General features: G+C 42.2%; 1 protein-coding gene across 1 annotated transcript in view; it reads right to left on the bottom strand.

Moving 5' to 3' along the window:
• Positions 1-17,655, bottom strand: part of Nf1 (neurofibromin 1) — a 1,160,697-nt gene that overhangs the window by 490,130 nt on the left and 652,912 nt on the right. The window lies entirely within an intron of this gene.

Below are 17,655 nucleotides of genomic sequence, written 5' to 3'. Positions count from 1 at the left end.
GAAGTGGGAGACCAAATTGGAGGTGGAAAGATGGAGTGAAAAAGATTTTGTGTGATTGGGGCCTGAACATGCAGGAGGGTGAAAGGAGGGCAAGGAATAGAGTGAATTGGATCGATGTGCTATACCGGGGTTGACGTGCTGTCAGTGGGTTGAATCAGGGCATGTGAAGCAGCTGGGGTAAACCATGGAAAGCTGTGTAGGTATGTATATTTGCGTGTGTGGACGTATGTATATACATGTGTATGGGGGTGGGTTGGGCCATTTCTTTCGTCTGTTTCCTTGCGCTACCTCGCAAACGCGGGAGACAGCGACAAAGAAAAAAAAAAATATATATATATATATATATATATATATATATATATATATATATATATATATATATATATACACATATATTTATACATCCCTGGGGATAGGGTAGAAAGAATACTTCCCACGTGTTCCCTGCGAGTCGAAGAAGGCGACTAAAAGGGAAGGGAGCAAGGGGCTGGAAATCCGACCCACTCCCCCCCCCCCCCCCCCCCCCCCCCCCAAAAGAAGGAACATAGAAGGGGGCCAGATGAAGATACTCCCTCAAAGGCCCAGTCCTCTGTTCTTAACGCTACCTCGCTATTGCAGGAAATGGCGAATAGTATGAAAGAAAGAAATATCTATATAAGTATACATATAAGTATACATAGCGATGGGTGATTTGAATGCAAAGGTGAGTAATGTGGCAGTTGAAAGAATAATTGGTGTGCATGGGGTGTTCAGTGCTGTAAATGGAAATGGTGAAGAGTTTGTAGATTTATGTGCTTAAAAAGGACTGGTGATTGGGAATACCTGGTTTAAAAAGAGAGATATACATAAGTATACGTATGTAAGTAGAAGAGATGGCCAGAGAGCGTTATTGGATTACGTGTCAATTGATAGGCGCGCGAAAGAGAGACTATTGGATGTTAATGTGCTGAGAGGTGCAACTGGAGGGATGTCTGATCATTATCTTGTGGAGGCGAAGGTGAAGATTTGTAGAGGTTTTCAGAAAAGAAGAGAGAATGTTGGGGTGAAGAGAGTGGTGAGAGTAATTGAGCTTCAGAGGAAGACCTGTGTGAGGAAGTACCAGGAGAGACTGAGTACAGAATGGAAAAAGGTGAGAACAAACAACATAAGGGGAGTGGGGAAGGAATGGGATGTATTTAGGGAAGCAGTGATGGCTTGCGCAAAAGATGCTTGTGGCATGAGAAGCGTGGGAGGTGGGCAGATTAGAAAGGGTAGTGAGTGGTGGGGTGAAGAAGTAAGATTATTAGTGAGAGAGAAGAGATAGGCATTTGGACGATTTTTGCAGGGAAATAATGCAAATGACTGGGAGATGTACAAAAGAAAGAGACAGGAGGTCAAGAGAAAGGTGCAAGAGGCAAAATAGAGGGCAAATGAGAGTTGGGGTGAGAGAGTATCATTAAATTTCAGGGAGAATAAAAAGATGTTTTGGAAGGAGGCAAATAAAGTGCGTAAGACAAGGGAGCAAATGGGAACTTTAGTGAAGGGGGCTAATGGGGAGGTGATAACAAGTAGTGGTGATGTGGGAGGGAGATGGAGTGAGTATTTTGAAGGTTTGTTGAATGTGTTTGATGATTGAGTGACAGATGTACGGTGTTTTAGTCGAGGTGGTGTGCAAAGTAAGGGTGAATGATTTGGTAAACAGAAAAAAGGTAGAAAAAGCTTTGCAGAAGATGAAAGCCGGGAAGGCAGCAAGTTTGGATTGTATGGCAGTGGAATTTATTAAAAAAAGGGGTGACTGTGTTGTTGACTGGTTGGTAAGGTTATTTAATGTATGTATGACTCATGGTGAGGTGCCTGAGGATTGGCAGAATGCTTGCATAGTGCCACTGTACAAAGGCAAAGGGGATAAAAGTGAGTGCTCAAATCACAGAGGTATATGTTTTTTGAGTATTCCTGGGAAATTGTATGGGAGGGTATTGATTGAGAGACTGAAGGGATATACAGAGCATCAGATTGGGGAAGAGCAGTGTGGTTTCAGAAGTGGTAGAGGATGTGTGAATCAGGTGTTTGCTTTGAAGAATGTATGTGAGAAATACTTAGAAAAGCAAATGAATTTGTATGTAGCACTTATGGATCTGGAGAAGGCGTATGATAGAATTGATAGAGATGCTTTGTGGAAGGTATTAAGAATATATGATGTGGGAGGCAAGTTGTCAGAAACAGTGAAAAGTTTTTATTGAGGATGTAAGGCATGTGTACGTGTAGGAAGAGAGGAAAGTGATTGGTTGTCATTGAATGTAGGTTTGCGGCAGGGAAGCGTGATGTCTCCATGGTTGTTTAATATGTTTATGGATGGGGTTGCTAGAGAGGTAAATGCAAGTGTTGGAAAGAGGGGCAAGTATGAAGTCTGTTGTGGATGATAGAGTTTGGGAAGTGAGTCAGTTGTTGTTCGCTGATGATACAGCGCTGGTGGCTGATTCAGGTGAGAAACTAAAGAAGATGGTGACTGACTTTGGTAGAGTGTATGAAAGAAGAAAGCTGAGTAAATGTGAATAAGAGCAATGTTATTAGGTACAGTAGGGTTGAGGGACAAGCCAATTGGGAGGTAAGTTTGAATGGAGAAAAACTGGAGGAAGTGAAGTGTTTTAGATATCTGGGAGTGGATTTGGCAGCAGATGGACCCATGGAAGCGGAAGTGAATCATAGAGTGGGGGAGGCGGCAAAAGTTCTGGGAGCGTTTAAAAATGTGTGGAAGTCGAGAACATTATCTCAGAAAGCAAAAATGGGTATGTTTGAAGGAATAGTGGTTCCAACAATGTTATATGGCTGTGAGGTGTGGGCTATAGATAGAGTTGTGTGAAGGAGGGAAGATGTGCTGGAAATGAGATGTTTGAGGACAATATGCGGAGTGAGGTGGTTTGATCGAGTAAGTAATGAAAGGGTAAGAGAGATGTGTGACAATAAAAAGAGTGTGGTTGAGAGAGCAGAAGAGGGTATTTTGAAATGGTTTGGTCACATGGACAGAATGAGTGAGGAAAGATTGGCCAAGAGGATATATGTGTCAGAGGTGGAGGGAACAAGGAGAAGTGGGAGACCAAATTGGAGGTGGAAAGATGGAGTGAAAAAGATTCTGAGTGATCGGGGCCTGAACATGCAGGAGGGTGAAAGGTGTGCAAGGAATAGTGAATTGGAACGATGTGGTATACCGGGATCGACGTGCTGTCAATGGATTAGACCAGGGCATGTGAAGCGTCTGGGGTAAACCATGGAATGTTTTGTGGGGCCTGGATGTAGAAAGGGAGCTGTGGTTACGGTGCATTATACATGACAGCTAGAGATTGAGTGTGAACAAATATGACCTTTGTTGTCTTTTCCTATTGCTACCTCACACACATGCGGGGGGAAGGGGTTGTCATTTCATGTGTGGCGGGGTGGCGATGGGAATGAATAAGGGCAGACAGTATGGATTATGTACATGTGTATATATGTATATGTCTGTGTGTGTATATATATATGTATACGTTGAGATGTATAGGTATGTATATGTGCGTGTGTGGACATGTATGTATATACATGTGTATGTGGGTGGATTGGGCCATTCTTTCGTCTGTTTCCTTACGCTACCTCGCTAATGCGGGAGACAGCGACAAAGTATAATAAATAAATATAAATATATGTATGTGAGTGGATTATGTCTTTGTCTGTTTCCTGGCACTACCTCGCTAACATGGGAAACGGTTTTCAGGTATGGAAAAATCAATAATAATAATAATAGAATAATGATAATAATAATAATAATAATAATAATAATAATAATAATAATAATAATAATAATAATACCATCTAGGCCATACGCTTTTGTCCACCTGGATCTGGGAGTGTCTGGAAGATGTATTACCCACATTGCCTTCGTACATTAACCCTCAGCGATGCCTCTAGATATGGATGGCTCACTCCGATTCTCTCAGCATGCTGGATTTGGCGATGTCTTGGAGGACATCTACCGTGTGTGTTATAAATTATCTTATCAAGCTAGAAGTTTCAGTTTTCTAAATTGTTTCTTACATTTTTCATATGTATATATATGTATGTGTGTGTGTGTGTGTATATGTGCGTATGTGTGTGTATGTGTGTGTATGTGTATATATATATATATATATATATATTATCCCTGGGGATAGGGGTGAAAGAATACTTCTCACGCATTCCTCGCGTGTCGTAGAAAGCGACTAGAGGGGACGGGAGCGGGGGGCCAGAAATCCTCCCCTCCTTGTACTTTTTTAACTTTCTAAAATGGGAAACAGAAGAAGGAGTCACGCGGGGGGTGCTCGTCCTCCTTGAAGGCTCAGATTGGGGTGCCTAAATGTGTGTGGATGTAACCAAGATGTGAAAAAGGGAGAGATAGGTAGTATGTTTGAGGAAATGAACCTGGATGTTTGGCTCTGAGTGAAATGAAGCTCAAGGGTAAAGGGGAAGAGTGGTTTGGGAAGGTCTTGGGAGTAAAGTCAGGGGTTAGTGAGAGGACAAGAGCAAGGGAAGGAGTAGCAATACTCCTGAAACAGGAGTTGTTGGAGTATGTGATAGAATGTAAGAAAGTAAATTCTCGATTAATATGGGTAAAACTGAAAGTTGATGGAGAAAGATGGGTGATTATTGGTGCATATGCACCTGGCATGAGAAGAAAAGATCATGAGAGCAAGTGTTTTGGAGCAGCTGAATGAGTGTGTTAGTGGTTTTGATGCACGAGACCGGGTTATAGTGATGGGTGATTTGAATGCAAAGGTGAGTAATGTGGCAGTTGTGGGAATAAATGGTATACATGGGGTGTTCAGTGTTGTAAATGGAAATGGTGAAGAGCTTGTAGATTTATGTACTGAAAAAGGACTGACGATTGGGAATGCCTGGTTTAAAAAGCGAGATATACATAAGTATACTTATGTAAGTAGGAGAGATGGCCAGAGAGCGTTATTGGATTACGTGTTTAATTGACAGGCGCGCGAAAGAGAGACTTTGGATGTTAATGTGCTGAGAGGTGCAACTGGAGGGATGTCTGATCATTATCTTGTGGAGGCTAAGGCGAAGATTTGTATGGGTTTTCAGAAAAGAAGAGTGAATGTTGGGGTGAAGAGGGTGGTGAGAGTAAGTGAGCTTGGGAAGGAGACCTGTGTGAGGAAGTACCAGGAGAGACTGAGTACAGAATGGAAAAAAGTGAGAACAATGGAAGTAAGGGGAGTGGGGGAGGAATGGAATGTATTTAGGGAATCAGTAATGGATTGCGCAAAAGATGCTTGTGGCATGAGAAGAGTGGGAGATGGGTTGATTAGAAAGGGTAGTGAGTGGTGGGATGAAGAAGTAAGAGTATTAGTGAAAGAGAAGAGAGAGGCATTTGGACGATTTTTGCAGGGAAAAAATGCAATTGAGTGGGAGATGTATAAAAGAAAGAGACAGGAGGTCAAGAGAAAGGTGCAAGAGGTGAAAAAAAGGGCAAATGAGATTTGGGGTGAGAGAGTATCATTAAATTTTAGGGAGAATAAAAAGATGTTCTGGAAGGAGGTAAATAAAGTGCGTAAGACAAGGGAGCAAATGGGAACTTCAGTGAAAGGTGCAAATGGGGAGGTGATAACAAGTAGTGGTGATGTGAGAAGGAGATGGAGTGAGTATTTTGAAGGTTTGTTGAATGTGTTTGATGATAGAGTGGCAGATTTAGAGTGTTTTGGTCGAGGTGGTGTGCAAAGTGAGAGGGTTAGGGAAAATGATTTGGTAAACAGAGAAGAGGTAGTAAAAGCTTTGCGGAAGATGAAAGCCGGCAAGGCAGCAGGTTTGGATGGTATTGCAGTGGAATTTATTAAAAAAGGGGGTGACTGTATTACTGACTGGTTGGTAAGGTTATTTAATGTATGTATGACTCATGGTGAGGTGCCTGAGGATTGGCGGAATGCTTGCATAGTGTCATTGTACAAAGGCAAAGAGGGATAAGAGTGAGTGCCTCAAATTACAGAGGTATAAGTTTGTTGAGTATTCCTGGTAAATTATATGGGAGGGTATTGATTGAGAGGGTGAAGGCATGTACAGAGCATCAGATTGGGGAAGAGCAGTGTGGTTTCAGAAGTGGTAGAGGATGTGTGGATCAGATGTTTGCTTTGAAGAATGTATGTGAGAAATACTTAGAAAAGCAAATGGATTTGTATGTAGCATTTATGGATCTGGAGAAGGCATATGATAGAGTTGATAGAGATGCTCTGTGGAAGGTATTAAGAATATACGGTGTGGGAGGCAAGTTGTTAGAAGCAGTGAAAAGTTTTTCTCGAGGATGTAAGGCATGTGTATGTGTAGGAAGAGAGGAAAGTGATTGGTTCTCAGTGAATGTAGGTTTGCGGCAGGGGTGTGTGATGTCTCCATGGTTGTTTAATTTGTTTATGGATGGGGTTGTTAGGGAGGTGAATGCAAGAGTTTTGGAAAGAGGGGCAAGTATGAAGTCTGTTGGGGATGAAAGAGCTTGGGAAGCGAGTCAGTTGTTGTTCGCTGATGATACAGCGCTGGTGGCTGATTCATGTGAGAAACTGCAGAAGCTGGTGACTGAGTTTGGTAAAGTGTGTGAAAGAAGAAAGTTAAGAGTAAATGTGAATAAGAGCAAGGTAATTAGGTACAGTAGGGTTGAGGGTCAAGTCAATTGGGAGGTAAGTTTGAATGGAGAAAAACTGGAGGAAGTAAAGTGTTTTAGATATCTGGGAGTGGATCTGGCAGCGGATGGAACCATGGAAGCGGAAGTGGATCATAGGGTGGGGGAGGGGGCGAAAATCCTGGGAGCCTTGAAGAATGTGTGGAAGTCAAGAACATTATCTCGGAAAGCAAAAATGGGTATGTTTGAAGGATTAGTGGTTCCAACAATGTTATATGGTTGCGAGGCGTGGGCTATGGATAGAGTTGTGCGCAGGAGGATGGATGTGCTGGAAATGAGATGTTTGAGGACAATGTGTGGTGTGAGGTGGTTTGATCGAGTAAGTAACGTAAGGGTAAGAGAGATGTGTGGAAATAAAAAGAGCGTGGTTGAGAGAGCAGAAGAGGGTGTTTTGAAATGGTTTGGGCACATGGAGAGAATGAGTGAGGAAAGATTGAGCAAGAGGATATATGTGTCGGAGGTGGAGGGAACGAGGAGAAGTGGGAGACCAAATTGGAGGTGGAAAGATGGAGTGAAAAAGATTTTGTGTGATTGGGGCCTGAACATGCAGGAGGGTGAAAGGAGGGCAAGGAATAGAGTGAATTGGATCGATGTGCTATACCGGGGTTGACGTGCTGTCAGTGGGTTGAATCAGGGCATGTGAAGCAGCTGGGGTAAACCATGGAAAGCTGTGTAGGTATGTATATTTGCGTGTGTGGACGTATGTATATACATGTGTATGGGGGTGGGTTGGGCCATTTCTTTCGTCTGTTTCCTTGCGCTACCTCGCAAACGCGGGAGACAGCGACAAAGAAAAAAAAAAATATATATATATATATATATATATATATATATATATATATATATATATATATATATATACACATATATTTATACATCCCTGGTGATAGGGTAGAAAGAATACTTCCCACGTGTTCCCTGCGAGTCGAAGAAGGCGACTAAAAGGGAAGGGAGCAAGGGGCTGGAAATCCGACCCACTCCCCCCCCCCCCCCCCCCCCCCCCCCCAAAAAAAGAAGGAACATAGAAGGGGGCCAGATGAAGATACTCCCTCAAAGGCCCAGTCCTCTGTTCTTAACGCTACCTCGCTATTGCAGGAAATGGCGAATAGTATGAAAGAAAGAAATATCTATATAAGTATACATATAAGTATACATAGCGATGGGTGATTTGAATGCAAAGGTGAGTAATGTGGCAGTTGAAAGAATAATTGGTGTGCATGGGGTGTTCAGTGCTGTAAATGGAAATGGTGAAGAGTTTGTAGATTTATGTGCTTAAAAAGGACTGGTGATTGGGAATACCTGGTTTAAAAAGAGAGATATACATAAGTATACGTATGTAAGTAGAAGAGATGGCCAGAGAGCGTTATTGGATTACGTGTCAATTGATAGGCGCGCGAAAGAGAGACTATTGGATGTTAATGTGCTGAGAGGTGCAACTGGAGGGATGTCTGATCATTATCTTGTGGAGGCGAAGGTGAAGATTTGTAGAGGTTTTCAGAAAAGAAGAGAGAATGTTGGGGTGAAGAGAGTGGTGAGAGTAATTGAGCTTCAGAGGAAGACCTGTGTGAGGAAGTACCAGGAGAGACTGAGTACAGAATGGAAAAAGGTGAGAACAAACAACATAAGGGGAGTGGGGAAGGAATGGGATGTATTTAGGGAAGCAGTGATGGCTTGCGCAAAAGATGCTTGTGGCATGAGAAGCGTGGGAGGTGGGCAGATTAGAAAGGGTAGTGAGTGGTGGGGTGAAGAAGTAAGATTATTAGTGAGAGAGAAGAGATAGGCATTTGGACGATTTTTGCAGGGAAATAATGCAAATGACTGGGAGATGTACAAAAGAAAGAGACAGGAGGTCAAGAGAAAGGTGCAAGAGGCAAAATAGAGGGCAAATGAGAGTTGGGGTGAGAGAGTATCATTAAATTTCAGGGAGAATAAAAAGATGTTTTGGAAGGAGGCAAATAAAGTGCGTAAGACAAGGGAGCAAATGGGAACTTTAGTGAAGGGGGCTAATGGGGAGGTGATAACAAGTAGTGGTGATGTGGGAGGGAGATGGAGTGAGTATTTTGAAGGTTTGTTGAATGTGTTTGATGATTGAGTGACAGATGTACGGTGTTTTAGTCGAGGTGGTGTGCAAAGTAAGGGTGAATGATTTGGTAAACAGAAAAAAGGTAGAAAAAGCTTTGCAGAAGATGAAAGCCGGGAAGGCAGCAAGTTTGGATTGTATGGCAGTGGAATTTATTAAAAAAAGGGGTGACTGTGTTGTTGACTGGTTGGTAAGGTTATTTAATGTATGTATGACTCATGGTGAGGTGCCTGAGGATTGGCAGAATGCTTGCATAGTGCCACTGTACAAAGGCAAAGGGGATAAAAGTGAGTGCTCAAATCACAGAGGTATATGTTTTTTGAGTATTCCTGGGAAATTGTATGGGAGGGTATTGATTGAGAGACTGAAGGGATATACAGAGCATCAGATTGGGGAAGAGCAGTGTGGTTTCAGAAGTGGTAGAGGATGTGTGAATCAGGTGTTTGCTTTGAAGAATGTATGTGAGAAATACTTAGAAAAGCAAATGAATTTGTATGTAGCACTTATGGATCTGGAGAAGGCGTATGATAGAATTGATAGAGATGCTTTGTGGAAGGTATTAAGAATATATGATGTGGGAGGCAAGTTGTCAGAAACAGTGAAAAGTTTTTATTGAGGATGTAAGGCATGTGTACGTGTAGGAAGAGAGGAAAGTGATTGGTTGTCATTGAATGTAGGTTTGCGGCAGGGAAGCGTGATGTCTCCATGGTTAATATGTTTATGGATGGGGTTGCTAGAGAGGTAAATGCAAGTGTTGGAAAGAGGGGCAAGTATGAAGTCTGTTGTGGATGATAGAGTTTGGGAAGTGAGTCAGTTGTTGTTCGCTGATGATACAGCGCTGGTGGCTGATTCAGGTGAGAAACTAAAGAAGATGGTGACTGACTTTGGTAGAGTGTATGAAAGAAGAAAGCTGAGTAAATGTGAATAAGAGCAATGTTATTAGGTACAGTAGGGTTGAGGGACAAGCCAATTGGGAGGTAAGTTTGAATGGAGAAAAACTGGAGGAAGTGAAGTGTTTTAGATATCTGGGAGTGGATTTGGCAGCAGATGGACCCATGGAAGCGGAAGTGAATCATAGAGTGGGGGAGGCGGCAAAAGTTCTGGGAGCGTTTAAAAATGTGTGGAAGTCGAGAACATTATCTCAGAAAGCAAAAATGGGTATGTTTGAAGGAATAGTGGTTCCAACAATGTTATATGGCTGTGAGGTGTGGGCTATAGATAGAGTTGTGTGAAGGAGGGAAGATGTGCTGGAAATGAGATGTTTGAGGACAATATGCGGAGTGAGGTGGTTTGATCGAGTAAGTAATGAAAGGGTAAGAGAGATGTGTGACAATAAAAAGAGTGTGGTTGAGAGAGCAGAAGAGGGTATTTTGAAATGGTTTGGTCACATGGACAGAATGAGTGAGGAAAGATTGGCCAAGAGGATATATGTGTCAGAGGTGGAGGGAACAAGGAGAAGTGGGAGACCAAATTGGAGGTGGAAAGATGGAGTGAAAAAGATTCTGAGTGATCGGGGCCTGAACATGCAGGAGGGTGAAAGGTGTGCAAGGAATAGTGAATTGGAACGATGTGGTATACCGGGATCGACGTGCTGTCAATGGATTAGACCAGGGCATGTGAAGCGTCTGGGGTAAACCATGGAATGTTTTGTGGGGCCTGGATGTAGAAAGGGAGCTGTGGTTACGGTGCATTATACATGACAGCTAGAGATTGAGTGTGAACAAATATGACCTTTGTTGTCTTTTCCTATTGCTACCTCACACACATGCGGGGGGAAGGGGTTGTCATTTCATGTGTGGCGGGGTGGCGATGGGAATGAATAAGGGCAGACAGTATGGATTATGTACATGTGTATATATGTATATGTCTGTGTGTGTATATATATATGTATACGTTGAGATGTATAGGTATGTATATGTGCGTGTGTGGACATGTATGTATATACATGTGTATGTGGGTGGATTGGGCCATTCTTTCGTCTGTTTCCTTACGCTACCTCGCTAATGCAGGAGACAGCGACAAAGTATAATAAATAAATATAAATATATGTATGTGAGTGGATTATGTCTTTGTCTGTTTCCTGGCACTACCTCGCTAACATGGGAAACGGTTTTCAGGTATGGAAAAATCAATAATAATAATAATAGAATAATGATAATAATAATAATAATAATAATAATAATAATAATAATAATAATAATAATAATAATAATACCATCTAGGCCATACGCTTTTGTCCACCTGGATCTGGGAGTGTCTGGAAGATGTATTACCCACATTGCCTTCGTACATTAACCCTCAGCGATGCCTCTAGATATGGATGGCTCACTCCGATTCTCTCAGCATGCTGGATTTGGCGATGTCTTGGAGGACATCTACCGTGTGTGTTATAAATTATCTTATCAAGCTAGAAGTTTCAGTTTTCTAAATTGTTTCTTACATTTTTCATATGTATATATATGTATGTGTGTGTGTGTGTGTATATGTGCGTATGTGTGTGTATGTGTGTGTATGTGTATATATATATATATATATATATATATTATCCCTGGGGATAGGGGTGAAAGAATACTTCTCACGCATTCCTCGCGTGTCGTAGAAAGCGACTAGAGGGGACGGGAGCGGGGGGCCAGAAATCCTCCCCTCCTTGTACTTTTTTAACTTTCTAAAATGGGAAACAGAAGAAGGAGTCACGCGGGGGGTGCTCGTCCTCCTTGAAGGCTCAGATTGGGGTGCCTAAATGTGTGTGGATGTAACCAAGATGTGAAAAAGGGAGAGATAGGTAGTATGTTTGAGGAAATGAACCTGGATGTTTTGGCTCTGAGTGAAATGAAGCTCAAGGGTAAAGGGGAAGAGTGGTTTGGGAAGGTCTTGGGAGTAAAGTCAGGGGTTAGTGAGAAGACAAGAGCAAGGGAAGGAGTAGCAATACTCCTGAAACAGGAGTTGTGGAAGTATGTGATAGAATGTAAGAAAGTAAATTCTCGATTAATATGGGTAAAACTGAAAGTTGATGGAGAGAGATGGGTGATTATTGGTGCATATGCACCTGGGCATGAGAAGAAAGATCATGAGAGGCAAGTGTTTTGGGAGCAGCTGAATGAGTGTGTTAGTGGTTTTGATGCACGAGACCGGGTTATAGTGATGGGTGATTTGAATGCAAAGGTGAGTAATGTGGCAGTTGTGGGAATAATTGGTATACATGGGGTGTTCAGTGTTGTAAATGGAAATGGTGAAGAGCTTGTAGATTTATGTACTGAAAAAGGACTGACGATTGGGAATGCCTGGTTTAAAAAGCGAGATATACATAAGTATACTTATGTAAGTAGGAGAGATGGCCAGAGAGCGTTATTGGATTACGTGTTAATTGACAGGCGCGCGAAAGAGAGACTTTTGGATGTTAATGTGCTGAGAGGTGCAACTGGAGGGATGTCTGATCATTATCTTGTGGAGGCTAAGGCGAAGATTTGTATGGGTTTTCAGAAAAGAAGAGTGAATGTTGGGGTGAAGAGGGTGGTGAGAGTAAGTGAGCTTGGGAAGGAGACCTGTGTGAGGAAGTACCAGGAGAGACTGAGTACAGAATGGAAAAAAGTGAGAACAATGGAAGTAAGGGGAGTGGGGGAGGAATGGAATGTATTTAGGGAATCAGTAATGGATTGCGCAAAAGATGCTTGTGGCATGAGAAGAGTGGGAGATGGGTTGATTAGAAAGGGTAGTGAGTGGTGGGATGAAGAAGTAAGAGTATTAGTGAAAGAGAAGAGAGAGGCATTTGGACGATTTTTGCAGGGAAAAAATGCAATTGAGTGGGAGATGTATAAAAGAAAGAGACAGGAGGTCAAGAGAAAGGTGCAAGAGGTGAAAAAAAGGGCAAATGAGATTTGGGGTGAGAGAGTATCATTAAATTTTAGGGAGAATAAAAAGATGTTCTGGAAGGAGGTAAATAAAGTGCGTAAGACAAGGGAGCAAATGGGAACTTCAGTGAAAGGTGCAAATGGGGAGGTGATAACAAGTAGTGGTGATGTGAGAAGGAGATGGAGTGAGTATTTTGAAGATTTGTTGAATGTGTTTGATGATAGAGTGGCAGATATAGGGTGTTTTGGTCGAGGTGGTGTGCAAAGTGAGAGGGTTAGGGAAAATGATTTGGTAAACAGAGAAGAGGTAGTAAAAGCTTTGCGGAAGATGAAAGCCGGCAAGGCAGCAGGTTTGGATGGTATTGCAGTGGAATTTATTAAAAAAGGGGGTGACTGTATAGTTGACTGGTTGGTAAGGTTATTTAATGTATGTATGACTCATGGTGAGGTGCCTGAGGATTGGCGGAATGTGTGCATAGTTCCATTGTACAAAGGCAAAGAGGATAAGAGTGAGTGCTCAAATTACAGAGGTATAAGTTTGTTGAGTATTCCTGGTAAATTATATGGGAGGGTATTGATTGAGAGGGTGAAGGCATGTACAGAGCATCAGATTGGGGAAGAGCAGTGTGGTTTCAGAAGTGGTAGAGGATGTGTGGATCAGGTGTTTGCTTTGAAGAATGTATGTGAGAAATACTTAGAAAAGCAAATGGATTTGTATGTAGCATTTATGGATCTGGAGAAGGCATATGATAGAGTTGATAGAGATGCTCTGTGGAAGGTATTAAGAATATATGGTGTGGGAGGCAAGTTGTTAGAAGCAGTGAAAAGTTTTTATCGAGGATGTAAGGCATGTGTACGTGTAGGAAGAGAGGAAAGTGATTGGTTCTCAGTGAATGTAGGTTTGCGGCAGGGGTGTGTGATGTCTCCATGGTTGTTTAATTTGTTTATGGATGGGGTTGTTAGGGAGGTGAATGCAAGAGTTTTGGAAAGAGGGGCAAGTATGAAGTCTGTTGGGGATGAGAGAGCTTGGGAAGTGAGTCAGTTGTTGTTCGCTGATGATAGAGCGCTAGTGGCTGATTCATGTGAGAAACTGCAGAAGCTGGTGACTGAGTTTGGTAAAGTGTGTGAAAGAAGAAAGTTAAGAGTAAATGTGAATAAGAGCAAGGTTATTAGGTACAGTAGGGTTGAGGGTCAAGTCAACTGGGAGGTGAGTTTGAATGGAGAAAAACTGGAGAAAGTAAAGTGTTTTAGATATCTGGGAGTGGATCTGGCAGTGGATGGAACCATGGAAGTGGAAGTGGATCATAGGATGGGGGAGGGGGCGAAAATTCTGGGAGCCTTGAAGAATGTGTGGAAGTTGAGAACATTATCTCGGAAAGCAAAAATGGGTATGTTTGAAGGAATAGTGGTTCCAACAATGTTGTATGGTTGCGAGGCGTGGGCTATGGATAGAGTGGTGCGCAGGAGGGTGGATGTGCTGGAAATGAGATGTTTGAGGACAATGTGTGGTGTGAGGTGGTTTGATCGAGTAAGTAACGTAAGGGTAAGAGAGATGTGTGGAAATAAAAAGAGCGTGGTTGAGAGAGCAGAAGAGGGTGTTTTGAAATGGTTTGGGCACATGGAGAGAATGAGTGAGGAAAGATTGACCAAGAGGATATATGTGTCGGAGGTGGAGGGAACAAGGAGAAGAGGGAGACCAAATTGGAGGTGGAAAGATGGAGTGAAAAAGATTTTGTGTGATCGGGGCCTGAACATGCAGGAGGGTGAAAGGAGGGCAAGGAATAGAGTGAATTGGAGCGATGTGGTATACCGGGGTTGACGTGCTGTCAGTGGATTGAATCAGGGCATGTGAAGCGTCTGGGGTAAACCATGGAAAGCTGTGTAGGTATGTATATTTGCGTGTGTGGACGTATGTATATACATGTGTATGGGGGTGGGTTGGGCCATTTCTTTCGTCTGTTTCCTTGCGCTACCTCGCAAACACGGGAGACAGCGACAAAAAAAAAAAAAAAAAAAAAAAAAAAATAATAATAATAATAATAATACCTGGAGAAGGCATATGATAGAGTTGATAGAGATGCTCTGTGGAAGGTATTAAGAATATATGGTGTGGGAGGCAAGTTGTTAGAAGCAGTGAAAAGTTTTTATCGAGGATGTAAGGCATGTGTACGTGTAGGAAGAGAGGAAAGTGATTGGTTCTCAGTGAATGTAGGTTTGCGGCAGGGGTGTGTGATGTCTCCATGGTTGTTTAATTTGTTTATGGATGGGGCTGTTAGGGAGGTGAATGCATGAGTTTTGGAAAGAGGGGCAAATATGCAGTCTGTTGTGGATGAGAGAGCTTGGGAAGTGAGTCAGTTGTTGTTCGCTGATGATAGAGCGCTAGTGGCTGATTCATGTAAGAAACTGCAGAAGCTGGTGACTGAGTTTGGTAAAGTGTGTGAAAGAAGAAAGTTAAGAGTAAATGTGAATAAGAGCAAGGTTATTAGGCACAGTAGGGTTGAGGGTCAAGTCAATTGGGAGGTAAGTTTGAATGGAGAAAAACTGGAGGAAGTAAAGTGTTTTAGATATCTGGGAGTGGATCTGGCAGTGGATGGAACCATGGAAGTGGAAGTGAATCATAGGGTGGGGGAGGGGGAGAAAATTCTGGGAGCCTTGAAGAATGTTTGGAAGTCAAGAACATTATCTCGGAAAGCAAAAATGGCTATGTTTGAAGGAATAGTGGTTCCAACAATGTTGTATGGTTGCGAGGTGTGGACTATGGATAGAGTTGTGCGCAGGAGGGTGGATGTGCTGGAAATGAGATGTGTGAGGACAATATGTGGTGTGATGTGGTTTGATCGAGTAAGTAATGTAAGGGTAAGAGAGATGTGTGGAAATAAAAAGAGTGTAGTTGAGAGAGCAGAAGAGGGTGCTTTGAAATGGTTTGGTCACATGGAGAGAATGAGTGAGGAAAGATTGACCTAGAGGATATATGTGTCGGAGGTGGAGGGAACAAGGAGAAGTGGGAGACCAAATTGGAGGTGGAAAGATGGAGTGAAAAAGATTTTGAGTGACTGGGGCCTGAACATGCTGGAGGGTGAAAGGCGTGCAAGAAATAGAGTGAATTGGAACGATGTGGTATACCGGGGTCGATGTGCTGTCAATGGATTGAACCAGGGCATGTGATGCGTTTGGGGTAAACCATGGAAAGTTCTGTGGGGCCTGGATGTGGAAAGGGAGCTGTGGTTTCGGTGCATTATTACATGACAGCTAGAGACTGAGTGTGAATGAATGGGGCCTTTGTTGTCTTTTCGTAGCACTACCTCACACACAAGGGGGGAGGGGGTTGTTATTTCCATGTGTGGCGAGGTGGTGATGGGAATAAATAAAGGCAGACAGTATGAATTATGTACATATGTATATATGTATATGTCTTTGTCTGTGTGTGTATATATATGTGTGTACATTGAGATGTATAGGTATGTATATTTGCATGTGTGGATGTGTATGTATATACATGTGTATGTGGGTGGGTTGGGCCATTCTTTCTTCTGTTTCCTTGCGCTACCTCGCTAACGCGGGAGACAGCGACAAAGCAAAATCAATATAAATATAAATAAATAAATAATAGAATAATAATAAAAAATATTCATAATCATTCCAAGATCAAGAGCAACTTGTCTTAAAATACTGACACATTATACTAGGAGCTCTTGGTTACATATACAATGGTCTATCTTATTAAGTATTAGCTGGAACCGAGCTATAAATGTATGGTAAATCCAATATCAATATGGCTAAACGAGCAATTTCTCTCTACTATAGGAGAAGCTTACACCTCTCAACTTAGTTCCTATCACCAAACCTATAATCATCAGATCTAGAGAAACATGATCAATGACATGTAGCAGCCTTGAAAAGGTATTTAGTCAATTCTCAACCAAAGATGCCCCAGAAACAGGCTCTTCTAAATAAATGTTCATGTATTCTTTATATGAAAAGTTTGGCCTCTCAAGGGGTTATGGTATTCCCAACCTTGGTGACCCTGGATCCCTTTTGCTTCATGGCACAAAAATGGTCAAGGTCTGGGACTGCTAGACTACATTAGCTAAGTGATCTAACCTGCCCATCATGACTTGGAGGGGTGATCTTCATCCACAAGTTGCTGCCAACACTCCTAACCCTGTAAGAAAATACAGTCTTCATGAAAACAAAATTCCCTTTCCCATAATTGAGCTAAGGGAGCTTGGAGGCAGTACCCTAAAAGCAGAGGAATGATCCGACTGACAACCGACCCTAGGTTGCAAAACCCCTGGATTAGGAAAAGAGAGTGATAATATGAAAATATGGGGAGGGAAAGAACATACAACCTAAACAAACACTGGAGGGAGGGGTAATGTACTGATTTTAGGTGAAATTAAATAAAAAAAAAAAAGGCAAGTGCATAATACACCATAGCCTAACTAATTCAGACAAGGGCACTGCCTTATCCATGTTAGGAAGGAAGAAGCTGGCAAACAACAGCTGGTGTGAATACTTCCGACTGCATCAGTCATCAAATAACAAGGCAGGTTGGTACCAAAGGCCAGCAAATGCCTATTGCTTATTGTTGGTTGCTGAATGATCCGAAGGCAAACCTGAGTCAAGTCAGTGCTACAGTTTAGTGAAAGGTTAACGAGGGGTGAAAGGTATTTACCTCAACAGTAAGGCATGGCATTAAGAGGTTTCTAAACTCCAAAAATCTGATATATTTCTCATGGCTCAAGAGATAAACTGACCCTGAAGAGGAATGAAATTCTGAAAAAAATATATAAATAAAGTTATAACCCATCAAATTTTAAGGTGACTTTCCTTTTTTGTACAATATTGATGGTCCTTATCCCTTAGGAAGGCAATGTCGTGCATTCACATCAAAAATTTTTCCTTGAAGAAACTTCTACCACCCATGGAAGACAGGTCCTGACAAGATCTAATCAGTATCATCCATGAATGATACAGTCAAGCTATTTTCTGTGTTGTGAGGGAGCAGGATCAAAAAAGACCAGACTCCACTAAAGTTTCTACATTACATTTTCCAAATCACATAGCTG

The sequence above is a fragment of the Panulirus ornatus genome, chromosome 7 (genome assembly GCF_036320965.1).
Source record: "Panulirus ornatus isolate Po-2019 chromosome 7, ASM3632096v1, whole genome shotgun sequence".
Taxonomy (NCBI): domain Eukaryota; kingdom Metazoa; phylum Arthropoda; class Malacostraca; order Decapoda; family Palinuridae; genus Panulirus; species Panulirus ornatus.
This window is presented reverse-complemented; position numbering and strand designations above follow the sequence as displayed.